We start from the raw sequence: 17,838 nt of genomic DNA, 5'->3' as shown, positions 1-17,838 counted from the left end.
GCAGGAATTGTCAAAATGAAAGGAAGTCTTCTTTAATGGGAAATGACACCAGGTAATTAAAAAGTTTTATTTAATAGATCAAATCATGACATAATCCTGCCATTTAACTGTCATTATTCACCTCATATTACCTACAGGTGACAATATCCCATTCAGTACTGAGGATAAATTCACTAATGCTTCATTTACCCTTGGCAACTGTTCCAAAGCTCGGTTCTTCTCAAATATACAGACCCAAATCCATCTCCCACTCTGTCCAGATGACTCTGCTTCCTACTTAAATGAGGTATAAACAATTTTTCACAAAATTCAATCTCTTAACTCCCCATCTAAACATTTCTTAATATATTTTTTCTTTACAGGGCCAATTAATTTTTAAAATAATTGTCATACAGTAAAACTGATTTTTTGTAGAGTATATAGTTCTATGAATTTTAGCACATATATGGACATATGGAACCACCGTGGCAATAACAGTACAGAAGAGTTCCGTCACCCAGCACACTCCCTCGGGCTATCCCTTAATAGGCACACTTTCCCCCTCTACCCACTGGAACTCATGGACCTCTTCTCCATCATCATTTGTTTTCTCTTTTCTTGAATGTCATATAAATGAATCACAGTTACAGCCTTTTACGACTGGCTTCTTCCACTCAGCACAATGCTTTTGACATTCATCCAAGGTGTCAGTGAGGGTATCAACCATTCATTCTTTTCTTAGTTCTTGGTAATGTTTTCCACTGAATAAATGTAACACAGTATATTAATTCAACTCCTGAAGGACATATGACTTGTTTTCAGTTTTGTACAATTAGGAAGGGCCCTGCTACAGACATCTGTGTACAGGTTCTTCTGTGAACTTAAGTTTTCACTTCTCATGCCCAGGAGTAGGATTACTGGTCATGTGGTAAGTCCATGGTTAACTTTTCAAGGAAACTGAAAAGCTGTTTTAGAGAGCGGCTGTACCTTTCTGCATCTCCACCGACGATGTGTAAGAACTCCAGTTGCTCCGTAACCCCATCAACACCTGGTACCGCTTGGGTATGTAATGTTTTCTCCCAGTTTGCAGCTTGCTTTTTATTCTCTTAATAGTGCCAGTCACAAAGCAAAAGTTGTTCACTTCGATGAAGTCCATCTTTTGTCCTTTTACAGACTGTCCTTTGGGTATCATGTCAAAGAACTCTTTGCCTAACCACCGGTCTGGTCACAAAAATATTCTCCCTTTGTTTTCTTCTATAATTTTTAAAATTTAACATTTAGACAGTTGATCCTTTTAGGGTATATACACACACACACACACACACACACACACACACACACACACACACACACATATGGTTTAGGTCAAGACTTTTTTTCTTTTTTCACATGGATATTCAATTTGTTCCAGCACATTCTGATGAAAACACTTCCTTCCCCCTTGAAAAGACGTGGCACCTTAGTCAAAAATCAACTGGCCAATTTGTGTGGGCCTATGTCTTGCTATTCTGTTTCCACTGACTTAAGTGTCTATCCCTTTACCATTACCACACTGCCTTGACTGCTGCTACTTTATAATTAGTTTTAAAATAGGGCGGTATGATTTTTCCAATTTTGTTCTTTTTCAAAACTGTTTTAGATAACTATAGTTCCTTTGTCTTTCCATATAAAGTGAAAGTTCAGAATTAGTTTGTCCATATCTACAAAAACTATCCAAGTGGAATTTGCACTAAAATTACTTTAAATCTACAGATGAACTTGGGGGGAATTTATACCTTTACTATGTTGAGTCTTCCAATTCATAAACTTCATATATCTATTTTTTAGGTCCTCTCTGATTCCTTCTGTTTTATAGTCTTCAAAATACAGATCTTATACATGATTTGTTAGATTTACACCTAAGAAATTATACCTAATTAATTTTTCTTAGAGCTACTGTGTAAAATATTTTTTAAAATTTCAGTTTCCAATTGTACATTGCTAGTATATATGGAAATAGGATTGCTTTTTGGTGGGTTTACACTGTATCCTTGCTAAACTCACGAGTTCTAGGAGTTTTATGGTAGATTCCATATGACTTTCTATGTAAATAATCATGTCATCTGTGGATAGGTATGGTTTTATTTCTTCTTTTATTTTCATACTGTAATAGGGAAGAAGCTTTTGTATTCTGTTACAAGTTAATCACTAAAGGAATGTTGCCTATAAGCTTAAATTATACATCACGGCCCATCTCTGGGAACCCTGCCTCCCAGGTAATGAGCATTAAGCTAAAATACCTTTGTTTACCTCACAGGAAACATCCTGACCAGGCCCACCTGTGAATGACCGCAGGGAGGAAGAAATGAACATATCCCCTACAGAGGCCGACCCGAACCAGGAAACGTTTGACTTCACTCTCTCCCCTTTTAGTATAAAAGAAGCCTGCATTCTAACTCAGGCAAGATGGTTCTTTGGGGCACAAGCCAACCATCTTCTCGGTCTGCTGGCTTTCCGAATAAAGTCGCTATTCCTTGCCCCAACAACTCGTCTCTTGATTTACTGGCCTGTCATGTGGTGAGCAGTATGAGCTTGAACTCGGTAACAATACAACTGAGCCCTGACACATCTAATACTGACCCCCTTTGGGAAGAACTCAGATAGTTACTAGTCTTAGATGTCATGCCTAAAAACAGGGCGGACTCTCAAGGGTCAGTTGGAGTGGCCACATTGGTGTTAATGATACTCAACCTACTAGCTCCACTAGTCTCCTTCCTTTGCCCTTAGAACCTGTGTTGTCATGGTCCTAGCATGTCTCACATACAAGTTCAACCAAGCAATGACCAGTTTAGCATTCAAGCCGTATATGCTTTACATGAGAAAAATACAGCAATATGAGAGCTCCATTACACACTTATTGCTGGTTCTTTTAAAAGACTAAGACAATTTTCTGTAACTTATTCAGCATAAAGCAAACTTAGCAACCACCCTTAGTAAAAACTTAAGTCTATGCAACCTAAGGAAATGTGGGGTAAAAAAACTGGGATCAAAATGAAGTCAATCAACGATGACACTTCTTAGAAATAAGCTTTCAGAAGGGTATTAGGTCTGATGAAGTGAATAAACCAGGCTTTCTAAACCAGTGTGCCGAGATAATTAAGTACTACAAAAAGTAACCTAAATGATCATTTTCTCCAATCTCCTAAGAATGGTACATGGCTGTTTACCAATCTAGATGCCCAGGAGAAAAGAGAATTCATTAACCACAGTGAATGCCTAGACCATTCGGGTTGTAAGTTTAGGTTTAATTCTCTCAGAAAGCACAAACTGAGAAAGGCTGGAATACATGGTCAAGACTCAGCAAACAGCAAGAGACCCTTTGAATGAAAACATACCATTACTGAGTCATAAAATATTTTTTGAGAGCTTCCGTATGCTAGTGACTATTAGGTGTTAGAGATACAAACACATAAACCTACAGGAATAAATGTAAGGTAAAGATTAGAACCAGAAACATTGATGGGAAAGGCGAACAAATGAGTGAACAGAAGAGGAACACAAGAAGATGTAAATTCTGGAGTTCTTGTGAAGGTTCTCACACATCAAAAGAGAATCTTAAGTCTCAATAGCCTCTTTAACCCATGTAACCCAATTCACTTAGTAGAAAGAGTCACTGTTTTCCATTGTTTATCTGCCAAACATTAATGGCCAAAGCAATACCATTTTCTGGTGTTTTGATCTATATTTAGTTCAACGCAAGTTAAAATAAAATATCATTTTTATGACATCCTGCAGACCACAAATGCTTCTAACCCTCCCACCAAGCTCTAAAACCCTAAAGGTGAAGGTCTACCACCTGTCAGAGGGGTCTCTTTCTGTTTGTCATGAACCAAATTCTCCAAAAGTGAGTGCAATCGGCAGGCCACCTGACTTCAGGCTGTTGGGTCCCGTGGGCCTCAGGTGCATCATGTATGAAAAAAAGATTTTAAATATCTGAAATTCCTTCTAGCTCTAACAGTCTCTGAAAATATAAATCTGCCAAAAGGATTTTTAATTATCCAAGAATAGATTCGTATTAAGAAGGTGTGTGGCCAGTTGGTATTTGGCCATGGGGCTACAAATAATAAAGAAACTTATTAAATAGTTTGCAACGCCTATCCCTAATTAAGTTTTTTTTTCCATCCCTTATAAAAAAAGGCCTCAGACCATTCTCATTAGTTGGCAAACGATCTTCGTCAGTATAACCCATTGCTAAATAGCTTAAACCAAACTGCTGCTCACTTTGCAAACTATCATGTTGCTATATACAACCCATCCAAACATTTGGCAAGGAAACGTTACAAAGGACAAATCCATATGTCTACCACAGACATATTTAAGTTTGACTAGTTCTTTCTCATCTAGTATTTCAAAATAAGGAGGCTTTTAGTAAAACATAATTATATAAAAGCCAAAGATGTGGGTTCTAGTCTGGATGGCTGGCTGGCTGGCTGGCTGGCTTTCTTTCTTTCGTTTATCCACTCAAAAAAAATGTCTGAATGGTTCAGTAATTTGATAACCCAAAACACCTATGTTGTTTTAGAAAGAATTAATAATAGTGATAATGGTAACAATCTCTTATATTGTAATTATATTTACCAGATGCTTTTCTAAGCTATATATAGATATATTTAATCCCCACAACAAGCCTAGGAAACACATTATTTTTATTATTATTCCCACTTCAGAGATGAGAAAATTGACACACATAGAAACCTGCCCAGAGTTACAAAGTAAGCACTGGAACCAGAATTTAGACCCAAGAAATTTGGCTCCAGCATTATACTCCTAACACTAGGCCAAATGGCCTCTCACATTCAATAAATGAGGCTGCAAATTTTAGCTATATCTATACTAAGATGGTAGCTCTGGGCACATTATTTTATCTCTTCAACCTCAGTTTCTATAAAACGGGAATAATAAGGAAGACTCTATAGTGAAGTAAAATATGTACCCTCTTGTTAGCATTGTAAATGACAATGCTTTGGAAAGCAATATGAGTTTATATTCCAAGACCCATAAAAAGGTTCTTAACCTTGACATAATAATTCCACTTCTGGAAATTCATTCTAATGAAATGTATTTGAAAAACTATGCTTTTTAATATGTAAGAGTACAAATTAGACATGTCAAAGTTAATTGCAGTTAAGACCATCAGAACAGAAAGAAAATAAAAAGACAAAGGTAAATTATGAAGTATTGTGTTCTAAACAGAACGGATAATCTAGTCTAGATCATAAGAGCTACTTTCTGGCTGTTGTCACTATATCTCAATTCAGGAAAAAGGTTCTGCCATGGTCCACTCTCCAAAAAAAACAAAACCAAAACAAAAAAACAAACAGAGAAACACACCCGTAATTCCATATCAGATGTAGAGAAGAAAATAGCATATTGGTGATACCTGAAGACTAAACTACTCTAGTAATCAACGTATCCTGATGGTAATGGCACCTCATGAAAAGACAGGAGACATAGAGGATGGGAAAATGGGAAGGGATCAAAGCAATAATTTAAAGAAGATAAAAAGACTGCAAGACAAGAGAAATCAGAAAAGACAGACATGACAGGATCAATTAATTAAAGTTGTCTAGGAACCATTAAGATGTAAGCATAAAAGATAAAGAAAAGAAACTAAAAAAATTAGGCAAGCCACACTGATGCTGCTTCAAATGAGCATTTGTTAAGTGTATCAGGAAAATACATATAAGCCCTAATCAAATTTGGATTCTTTATTAGGATATGCAAAAATAAGATAATCAAATTAAAAATCAAAAAAAGAAGAAACTGAAATATCTGTACTATTCTTACTTCCATCATTCACCTTTGAAAATCTATCACAGAATTTAAAGTTAATGGAGTATTAAATTATGTCAATTATATTCCAAATAGAAATTTTAGACACAAAGCCACAATAAAATTAAGAAAATTTATCATTTGATATATTACTGTGAAAAACAAAATATGTAAGTGCAAGTCAACTCACACAGAAAACTTGCATTTTGCCACTGCCATGTAGAAAACATTGGGCATCACTAAGACTGGCTTTCAGCACCAGCAGAACCTCACCCCCACTCTCTCCTCATGGGCACTGGACACAGAGATCTTTCTAAAAATTTTCAGGAATTCCCTGGCAGCCAGTGGTTAGGACTTGGTGCTTTCACTGCTGAGGGCCCAGGTACAATCCCTGGTTGGGGAACTAAGATCCCACAAGTGTGGCTAAAAAAAAATTTTTTTTCAAAATTTTGTTTGCTTTTATTGTTATTGCTTTGTTCCTTACTTTGCATAAAATTGAGAAGGTAGGAAAATGAAAAAATAAACCTAATAGGAGAAACAAGAGTGAGAAAGAAGTTGGAGTAAGCAAACAGGGGTCTTAACAATTCCATTCTCTGGAAGTGAAATCAGGTGTTTAACAGAGTAGGCAGAGACTCAACATTCAAAGGATCATGAGTTGCATGTGACGGTGGGTGATGGAATTCCCAACGGTAATCAATTTACCAAAGAGGCCCCCCCAACCTGACTTGTTACGTAAGTTATACACTACTTGTTGTACAAGCCCATTTTCAGCCATCATATATCGTAGGAGTCCTGTTTTATTCATTCTCTGTATTTGTGGTCATTTCTAGGTACATAGCTCTAAGTCTCACACGTATTTTTTTAAAACCTGATGATGATTATATTCCATGATCATCAAAACAGCGTTATTTACCAGTTAACAAAACTATGCTAGTAATAAAAGACTTATGGGGGCAGTGATAAAACAGGTAAACCTTGTTTCTTTTATTGCACTTAGTAGAGTATCTGATACATACAGATATCTGTAAATGTTTGTTGAATAAATGAGTGAATGACTAAAGAATAAACAAACAAGTGTGTGAACAAACCAATGAATAAAGTAGACAACCACCAATCTTGACTGTGGATATCTTCCAGTCAGAGGGCTACTGGTCCTAAATAAATAAATCCATTGTGCATACCTTGTTCTCTCATAAATTTATAGATGTGGGGCGGGGGACAGAGAGAAACAGAGACGGGGAAAAGGAAGTGAGGGAGGAGGAGACAGACTAAAAATCTCATTTCAGACAGTTTATGTTTTCCTCAAGAGCAGTAATGGAAAAATAAAAGGTACTTTACAAGGTAGAAAGATCTTCCCAAATCCGTATTATCTCTCACCATTAATATTTATTTTAAGGACGACCTAAAAAGAACCACAGAAATACACATTACAAATCACAGAGCTATATACATTGTTTAAAAATAGAAAACCAGGATTTTAAAGGATGACCTTGCCTTAAACCCAGTTTCTTTAGTGGATTTACAGAAAAATACACATTCCTCAGGGACTACTTCATCAGATAAAGTAAATGAGGTCTTAACTACATGCGCTGCTACCTTTTTAAAAAGCCAAACAAAACATTCTGCTTTGTCAGGGTTGGCAAAAATAAAACAACTGGTGCTACCATGCTGAGATGTAGCAAAATAAAAGCAAAGAAGTTTCACAAATAAATATGAGATATAGATTATCTTTGTATTGAAAAAACCGACAGGCTTTTATCCACAATCACATGTGTGTCCAATTATACTTAAAGTTGGACAACACAAGGATTGGGGTTTTTTTTTTTTCCCCTTCCTGATATGGCTGGAAAACAAGTTTTCTTGAAGCAATAGGAAAATTGACAGATGGCAGCTCTTTGGAAACATCCATTCATTCACTCCTATTGTGCCCTTCCAAGTCCACCCTAACTCAAGTACTGACTCCAAGTGCACCCTAACTCAAGAAAACAAAACAAAACAAACAAAAAAGACAACCAGACAGGAGGGTACACTTATCAACTATCTCTAAATCTATATGACTGGGCAGTCCTATCCTTTAAACATCGTAATAGGAAATTCAGATTCCATCCCACTGGATAAACTTAATGCATCTTAAGAGGCATTTGACACAGTACAATATAAGAAAAGAGCAGAAATTCTCCCAGCTCACCTACACTTGACGGCCCATGTTTTCCTTTCTCTTTGTAAAATTCTGGGGCCCATAGCATCTTTTTCGGGTTTAGTTGGCTAACCTCTAGATTAGTATCAAACTTTAGCTCTAAGTCGCTTTCCTTTCAACTAACTAAACAACCACAGCTCCAACGCAAGGATAGAAAACTGGGCTAGAAGCCAATGAACCTGTGGTTTACTGGAAAAAGAACTGGTTAGATGATGCGGTTTAAGTTACGACTCTGCCACTTACTGCTCTGTGGTCTTAAGCACACTGCGATCTAGTTAGGCCCGAGGTCTGCCTTCTGCATAGCTGTGACGGCAATAAACGATAGTAATTGTACCGAACACACATTATGTGCCTGACATTGTGTTAATTATTATAAATGGATGATCTCTTTAAATTCTCACAACACCATAATTATCCCCATTTTATAGATGAGAAAATTGAGATCTACAGAGGGGTTGAATAACTTATACAATATCACACAGCAAATGATAAAATGATAAGGCCAAGTTTGAACCCAGGCAATCTCAAGCTATCTCTTTCTAGCCTTTCTCCTACCATTCCCTAATTCGAAACACCACCACCCCGATCCACTCATCATTCTCTGTGTAAGACACTGCCTTTCACAATTCAATACCAAGAGGGGCACCTGCTCAGATTTCCTTTGAACCCACCAATGAGATACACTTTGAGAGACAGCCTCAGTATCTACTTTCTAGGGAAGCTCCTTTAACTCACCCAAACAATCCATCATGCTCATAAATAACTTTGTTCACTCCTGTACTACTGTACTTACAATGATATAATTTAATTGTTTTCTGCTTGTTTTACTCTCTCTCCTGCTGGATTCTCAAGGGCAGACACCAAATGGAGGTACCTGTCAATCCTCTGCACTTAAAAAATGTTCAGCCATGTTTGTTGAATAAATCAATGTCCAGAAACAGGGCTCTTTAGTTTTCTTAAATAACAAACATAAAAGACTTTTACATATGAAATAAAATAATAAACTTTCTAAACTATAAAAGCATCTATAAGCATTTATAACTAATGTACATCTTCACCATACAATCTATGAACTAACCTGAAAAAAGTGTGACCCATTCTATTTGATTAACTTTAAGGCTTCTTTAATGATATGCCAAAATTTGAGTACCTTTAAATTTTGATTTTTATCCAAACTCAAAGTTATTCTACCTTCCTCAAACTAAATAATTTTGTTTATCAGAAAAATGGTAAGCAAGATGCACATTTTAATTACAGCAATGGTATATTCTGTAACATACTAGAACTTGAAATGGCTTTTAAAAATCAGCCTTTTCTTTATATATAATTACTAGAAAAGTTATATATTCATTTCAAAGTTTATGTAAAATAATGGTTACATAAAGAAGAATTTACAAAATTTAAGACTAAATCCCCATGCTAATGCTGTCTAAAATTTCTAACTGGGCCACTTACTTAAAGGCATTTATTAAACCTGCATTTCAAAGTTCTTCAACTTAATGATAATTACTTCACAGGTATGAGCCAATAGTGCCATCCACTGTTCTTATGATCTTGCCCAAATACACTTTTTATAATGCACTAAAAATAAGATTACTTTAAAATTTTATTTGCACAATGTTTAAGAGAAAACAAGGTATTTGGGGATTTCACTGAAGATATCAAAACAGCTGCAAATTTCAGGACAACTAGCTTTGGGATAAAAGTAAAAATGTAACAAGTTCAAAATTGACATAAATACTTCAATTTCACACATTTAATTGTTTGAGATAAGTTTCACGTCATTCATGGTCCAAATTAACATTTTTCTCTACAAAACAATCATCTATAGCCAGAGAGAAGTAATTGGAATTATACTCCAGCTCAGCCAGAAAATTTTTTCTGCATTTAAGTAACCCTGCTGTTACTGAAATACTAAAATACTTAAGTGAATACTGTGAACAAGACGGTTCTAAAAGCTACAGGAGAGACTAAGATTAACTTTTCTTCGTTTATTTGTCAAACATTCACTCAAAACTGAACAAATGAAAGAGGAGATTGAGGAGCTGGTGATGAATCGAATAAACTCCTAACTTTAAATTCTAGTACCATCACCTTTCCGGCCTAAATAGTACAAACGATGCAGAGAAAGGAAAGGGAGAGGGGGTCTTGGAGAATGCTGGTAGAAAACAGGATATAGCAAGATCACAATTCTAAGGAAAACACTTATTAAAATGCCCATAATGTGTCAGGCTACATATACAGTAGGTAGTACGTGTTACGAAAGAGATCAGCTCTTAGCAGTTACCCAATTTATTTGAGTCATGCAGCTAGAAAATAACAATGTCTAAGACTCCAAACCCAGAGCACAGAGGTCTCTCCAATGTACCATAAACTCTACTGTCTTCTCCGTAATAGGCTGGTACCACATTTCAGGCTCATTACTAAGAGATAAGCTTCCTGGCCGCCGTAAGCTTACAGAAGATCAAGAATAATAACAGCAGTTATTTACGCATCTTACGGATGTGCCAAAAGAACAGTTATAAACTCTAGATTCAAGTTTCACATGGGCCATGTTAGGACTTCTATAATTTACTTTTGAAAGAACTGAATGTCAAGGGTGTAACATAAAATGTGTGAGTTATTTTAAGCTACAATTTGCTAGTATTTAATTAGAATGGCTACCTTCCAGAGCCTACTGGTATGTTTTAGCTGTCTTTTATCCTTGGTCAACAGCAGAGGCTTTGCAAATTAGCATAATAAGTGACAGAAATAAGTTTTCATTTGTGAAAGTAGTGGTTAACTACTAAACACAAGTGGTTACCTAATAGCATAAAAGATAGTAGAAATGGGATCCACTGGTGGAATCAGTGACATTCAAGATGAGTTGACTGGCTAAAATATTTGCCAGAAGACGGTAAAGAATTTTGCAACACCATAGCTGAGACGAGTGTTTCTCAAACTATCTATAGAGACAGATCAGGATTTTTATTTCCAACCTCTTATAAACCAGTATTTTTGTAAAATACAGTGAAAAGGAATTATAAGACATTGCAGCAACGTTAAATCATATTAAAAGTTTCTAAGATGCTTACTCTCAATTTCTATACTTGTCACAGACTAGTCATCAATAGTTAATAACCTGGCACTGGTCCATGGATCACACTTTGGGTAGCACTGGCTTGGACCATTAAGGATATTATTCTGTCTTGGTCCCTCCTTTACCCTCACTCTAGACATTGGGTAGAGGATTCTGGTTGCTTGAGGCTGACAATACTGTCTCATCTCGTTCAAGTGAAACTTTCGTGCAAGGTTTGATTTAAGCACCCCAAAGAAGAAAGAGGACGTGACGTCACCAAGCTTATAAGAACAGGTGGATAGTGCCAGCTTGCTTAATGAACTCTTATAGCAGATTCTGGACTGGGACTTGCTTTCATCATAACCTGACAACTGGGTTGTAGAGAAGCAACTAATCCGCATTGGTAGGTACTACTGTCTATCAAAAAAACCTCTAAGAGTGTACATGATAAAACTGACTTACATTAATTCACAGTCATCAGTGCCCAATATATAAAAAAGTGATATTGACCAATAATTTTTAAATAAATGAGTGACTATTAAGTCTGCTGAATTCTTTCTGGAAAATGTTTTATCTTGAGATACTGCCTCTTGGAAAAAGGTGTCAGGACCTAATAGATGTCTCCGAGGACGGCACCGAGGCTGAGGGAGCTTTTCTCAAGAGAGCAGATTCAGAGTAGTGCCACGGTTATTACAATCAGGACATGTAAACAGAACAGTACAGTATAACCAGGAAAAAAAAAAGAACACTTATTTGTTGACACCATGCTAAGATATAAGAAGTTAATGAATCACTGAATATACTAAACACATAGCCATTTCAAAGGGATTATCAAATAAAATACCCCAAATTTTATTCTCCAAAAATGTTAAAAAAGATTCACCCTAATACAAGTGTGATATTGCATATATTCAACCTTCTAACAGGATCTTTTTGGAACCTTAATCCAAGCTTTATAAGAACACTTCTAATTACAGGTTGGCCAAACAATTCGTTTGGGTTTTTCCATAAGATGTTACAAAAAACCCGAACGAACTTTTTGACTAACCCAATGAATTTTTTACCACCAAATTTTTTTAATAGAATGTTATTTTCTGAAAGCTGTGATTTAAAGAGTAACATTAAAAGATAGCATTTGAGGCTTATATTTTCTGCACATGTACTGACAATGGCAGTACTCGTGTTTGATGACAAAGGTCAAGGAGAAGACCTTTTTACTTTGTTGCTGCCACATCTCATAGAGGGGCAGTAAGAGGATACCTGAGTATCTCACACCGCTTATATTCAGAGGTCTCAGGAATCACTGCTGTGTACTCTCACCCCTAGAAGAGTGTCATGCTGGCACCTAAAAGCATTCGTTCCCCAGAACATGGAACAGAACAAGACCCAAATCCTCCCCAAACAGGAGCTGCAGTTCACTCTGTGTTTACAGCTGGATTTTTTGGATTATTTCAGTCAATGTTAGTTACCTGTTGACTTGGGAAATGTTTATCTTTGTATATGTCATAATATCTAATACCATACCTGGTAATGTGGTAAGCACATCATTATATTTTCAAATGCATTGTGATTATATCTAGTTAATAATTATTTCATGTTTTAATCATTAGAACCAGAAAGATAGCAAAATGTTATTAGTAATGATCCTACTTCACTTCTATGAGAGAAATTTGCATTCTTTCTCTTTCATTCATTCATTCACCTATGTATCTAGCCCTGGAATAGGGACTGATAAATTCCGGACATTATAGAAAAAAAGTTGAAATATCTTAGTTTGTTTTCCCAAAGCTAAGATGTCGCAGGGGGAAAAGTAACAGATACTTTAAAAAAATGTAATAAATTCAAGTATGTAATCTCAAAGAAAATTAGATTCCCCTTAAAGGTTCCCATATAATATCATTTTATATCTGGCAGATGGCAAATAACAAGAAAGACGATAAATTTTAAAAGTGAAAGTATCAGTAAAGTATTACAGGGTCAGATGGTATTTTCTAAGATGTGTTTAGCCCTGGGGAGGATTACCCCTTCAAACTAGGGATAATCTGATAGTAGTATCTAAAAAATGATATACCTTATATCAGAACTGCTGAGCAGCACCCAACTCGTGGCTTTGGAAGAATGAAAATTGCCAAGGGATTGTCAAAATGATGACTTTGATAGTGACAGACGGCAAAATGAAGCAGAGATTTTCTTTATGTCCCATTTTCTGATTTTTAACTTTCTGTCCCCTATATTTCCTTCTGTCTCCACACTCCATTCTTACTACTAGAAAAAAAATAAGGCAATCACACAAATGGGGTCCCCTGACAAAACCTGAGCTTTTCAACCTCAGCTCACTTCTTCCTTTTATGCACATGTTGACTCCCTATTATACTGATCATGGCACCTGGTTGATACTTTTCTACATAAATATCTACAGATTTCCTACTCTGTTGTGCATCAGGACCATGACCTCACTCCACGAATTTCATGAAAAAAAATGGAACACTCTGGCATGACTCTTCAAATTTCATATATTTACCCCAGAAACAAGATTATTTCTGGCCAAATTTTTAATTAGAATCTCAGATTAGACATAGCTTCCAGTTTATAGAAAATCTGTAGGGTAGAATATCAGCTGAACACCACCAACAAAGGGAGGAAATCGGGGAAGAAGAAAACTGACAAATCTTGGAAGGAGGGGGGATTCTGATCGAGAACTGGCTGTATCTCAAGTCAATGGAATCAAAAAGAGACCACAGTATATTAACCAAAACATAAAGGGAGAGGACACTGAACCCTCCACCCTCCATTTTGCCTGACAGCATGGAGGAACTGAGCACCTTTCTCTAAATTAAATCAGTGAAGACCTTTAAGAAAAATGAACTGATAAGTTCTACACTTAAACTTACATCCTTTACTCTTATGTCTGAGGAAGCATGAAGGTGTCTTTCTCTCCAACACCTTTCTAACTACGTTCACAACTGTTCCTGTTTAAACAGTTTCTCCTGTCAATATACTTCTAATCCTTACCCCTCTGTCTCTAAACAAGCTCAGATAGAAATATCCTTCTATTCTAAAAACCACATCTCTCACTTTATAGCAGAACTCCTCCAAAGAGCAGTCTTCCTGTAGCAAAGCCTACTAATTTCTAACGTGGTTTGCAAATTTCCGGCTCTTTCAAAGATGATTCACCTAACCTGGCATTACTTCTCCTCAAGGGATCAGAAGTAATTGACAGTTAGACACTTCTTTTCATAAAACCTTCGCCACTGACTAGTTTTATTTCATAGATAATTCCTCTCTCTCCTCTTATTTCCTATATACAGGCACTGACCATTCACCTTCACTGACCTCAACTCTCACCCCTCCAACTAAGGCTTCTTTTTAGCCTTGTATTTCTATCTCCAACCACTCTTTGGAACTTCCAAATCCATGGTTACAAATAAATCCATTGGAGAATGCCAAAGCCCATCTTCTTAACCATTACACAGTACTGCCACCCTTGCTTTTCCTTCCCAAAACTACCACCCAGGCTCTCATTCCTTCCTGGCTCAGTTGCTATAGGAACCATAAGCAAGAAATGTGGGTGGCCTATAGATGCTGAAATTTCATTTCAAATGTCACTATAATGCAAAGATTGTTCTGTTCCCACACTTGATATGATCCCTTGCTCCTGTGAACCCACAAAAGTGTCTGACGGGCGCAATAGATAAGCCTCAGTCTCAGTCACCTACTAGCTGCACGACAATGTGAAGTCACCTAACCGCTCTGTAACTTAGTTTCCTCATCTACTGAAAAATCTCACAAGGCTGTTGTGAGGACGAAATACAGGAAAAAATACACATTTCACAGAATTCTGTCTGGCCCACGTTAAGCACTCAATATACATTAGCAATGATTAACTTCATTCTCTCCTGCATTTCAGTCATGTCCATACAGCTCTCATCATCCTACTAGACAAACGTGTGCCTATTCATGTCTACAGGGAGTCCTTACCCCATAAGGGACAGTCTAGAAATAAGAGTGATATTGGACAAGGGGCAGCTAACCTCAGAAGGCTCACCTCAAAAAAAAAGAATGTTGTAAATTGAGACAAGGAACCGAGTAGACCAAATTTATATATGCAATACAGCAAACATAAGAAGGATGAATAACTGAACATAAAATTGAGAGCATGGAAAGAAAAAATAAATGTTATTTAAGAACTAAAGGTACTCTTATTATACACAATGTGATCAAATAAGTAGTGGTCTCAGCTCATCCACAATCTAGCATGATATGAAATTTTCAAATTCTTCCTTGGCTAAAGCGACTAATATACTCCTTTTACATTTTAAGTTAGAAACATAACAAAGCATAACAACTCTGTAGAGTTTAATAGCAACTTTGCTAAATTACCAATACATGTAATAAAACTTGCTGCAAATGGGGTCCTTTCCCTAACTGATGAATAGAAAATTTATATGAAACTTATATATCCATATTTAACTTCAAAGCCATAAAACTTTGAAAAGTGTAAGATTTTGATGGAGATGATAATTTTCTCCTGAAAGAAATAATTATCCGTAGAACTCTTTTAAAACATTTAAATGTAAATGAAAAAAAGCAATGAGCTCTACTGGAGGTAAAAAAATAAAATTCAAGGTAAAGATGGTAAGAGTGATACTGTCGACAAACACTCATGGAGAGACTTTCATCTGAGAACAAGTGATAAGGCTCCAACTGATTCAGGAAAATGATTAGTAGTCAGAGAAGTTCAGAAACTCTTATCTCAACGAGTGACAGTACAGATTAATTCTCTTAACAGCAAAAGAATGTTTGCTAATTTATTTACTAAGAGGCAATTCTATACTGTAATATGAGAGATGTGAGAGGATGAGAAAGTGAAAGGAAATACCCAGTGAGCTTTAAAAAAAGTCTATAGCCTCATTATAAGAAACACTAAATCCAAGAGAAGAAAAATTCAAATTATAAATATATGAAAAATTTTAACTTAATGCTATTTAAAATGGCTACCTAAGGGAAACTTTGAAAAATATATGGCAAAATAAATTAGTAGTGGCTTGAAAACACAACATTAATTCGACATTTATTGAGTACTCACTTTGTACTGGACCCTGAAGTCAGAGATAATAATAGTGATAACTGAAATACTTTCTGAACTCACAAAGCTCATAACTAAGTAGAAAATATAAATTATGCATCCTGATAAGTGCCATAATCAAGGTAAATAGGGAATGTTGTAGATGCACAATAGAAAGATGGAGGCATTTAGCCTGGTCAGGAGGGGAGGAACAAGCAGCCACCCAAAGAAAGGGGCACACAAGTGCGTAACGCAGGATTACCCACAAGTAAGTGGAGAAATGGTAAGACACGCCAGGGGATCCTTACAGCACACAGACAGGCCTGGAGTCAAGAGAGAGAAGGACCTTGAGGCTGAGAATGTCAAGTAGTTCAGTGAGACTGAATACTGGAGTGTGAGGTGGGGAGTGACAAAATGGAGAAGTATGGAGACTAAAAATATAAAGTATCTTTGAAAACAAACAGTTAAAATCGACACTCAGCAGGTCACAAGTAGCTACAAAGTCACCTTGATCCTAAGATAACAGATTCTAATACAAAAGGGTTTGACAGGCCCTAAAATAATAACATACTTAAAGGAATGTGCCAGTCAAAAAGGAGTTGATCAGTCCTGCATTTTTTTTTAAAAATGAGACTATCAGAAACATTTAGACTTTGCCCCTCTAGAGACATTGTTTAGGAGAAAGTACACTTAGCCCAACTCCAAGTATTACTGTGCAAGTAGCAAGGCAATTTGTACTGCAACAAGAAATTAACATGATCCCATTCAACTTCCAAATTAGAGAACTCAATTATTCATTCATAAGTGAACATTTACTAAATCCCTACTGTGTACATACTTCTGTGTACTAAGGATACAATGACAAAAAAGAAAGTCAATTCCCTACCTTCATGGACCTTATTACATGCCAGTGAGGGGAGACAATTACAACATAAATGGACATACGCCTATTTCAACACCGAGAAATGTTACAAAGGAAAATAAGGCAAACATGGAGGAAAGGAAATGTAGGGATGCTGACATTTTAATAGGAATTTGAATTCAGGAGTCAAAAACAACAGCAGCAGCAGTGCAGCATGTGAAGGAAGAAGAGTGACTGAGACACAGAGGCAACAGCAAACGGCCTTTACACCCATAGCTTGGCTCAGGCCCCAGAGAATCTATCAGATTCTCCAGTCAATGTGACAGCTACGCTTCTGACTGTTAAAATTCTCACTTAGTCGCTAGTAGTCTCTGAGCTTGATGAGTCCAGGTTTATGAATCTTCCACACTGAAGGCCAGACATTGGTCCTGGACAAATTCACGAAGTCAACTGAAAGTCCCTAAGGGCTTTTAGGAAAAAGCCAAATGTCTTCTTCAACAGTCCACGGTCTTTGGCAGCAGTGGGGAGGATGAACCAGAGGTGGATGACAAGGCAAGAGAAAAGACAACCAGGGACAACACAGCTGCAACAGTGCAGGAGGAAAGGACGGCACTGGCTTGGAGAGAGGTAGAAAGATGCTGGAGCAGGAAAGATAAGTTCACCTGTTCTCAGTGGGAAAGAGCATGAAGAAAGCAAAGGGCAGAAGGAGGACAATTTTTAAAAAGAGAAGGAAGATTAAAATTTAAAAGGAGCAGGAAGGCTTAAATCTGTGGGAAATGTGAGGCAGCTGCATGAATGGAGGGACTTTCATGAGGTTTAAATTTATTAACAGACTATGATAATACAGATTAAAGTGGGAAATAAGT

The 17,838-nt window shown here is 36.6% G+C and overlaps 1 protein-coding gene across 1 annotated transcript in view; it reads right to left on the bottom strand.

The window, feature by feature from the left end:
• CDKAL1 (CDKAL1 threonylcarbamoyladenosine tRNA methylthiotransferase) overlaps positions 1-17,838 on the bottom strand; it is a 667,990-nt gene that overhangs the window by 417,284 nt on the left and 232,868 nt on the right. The gene's annotated exons all lie outside the window — the stretch shown is intronic.

Source organism: Lipotes vexillifer, unplaced genomic scaffold (assembly GCF_000442215.2).
Source record: "Lipotes vexillifer unplaced genomic scaffold, Lipotes_vexillifer_v1.1 scaffold428, whole genome shotgun sequence".
Taxonomy (NCBI): domain Eukaryota; kingdom Metazoa; phylum Chordata; class Mammalia; order Artiodactyla; family Lipotidae; genus Lipotes; species Lipotes vexillifer.
Note: the sequence above shows the minus strand (reverse complement) of the source record. Positions and strands in the feature narration are given on the sequence as shown.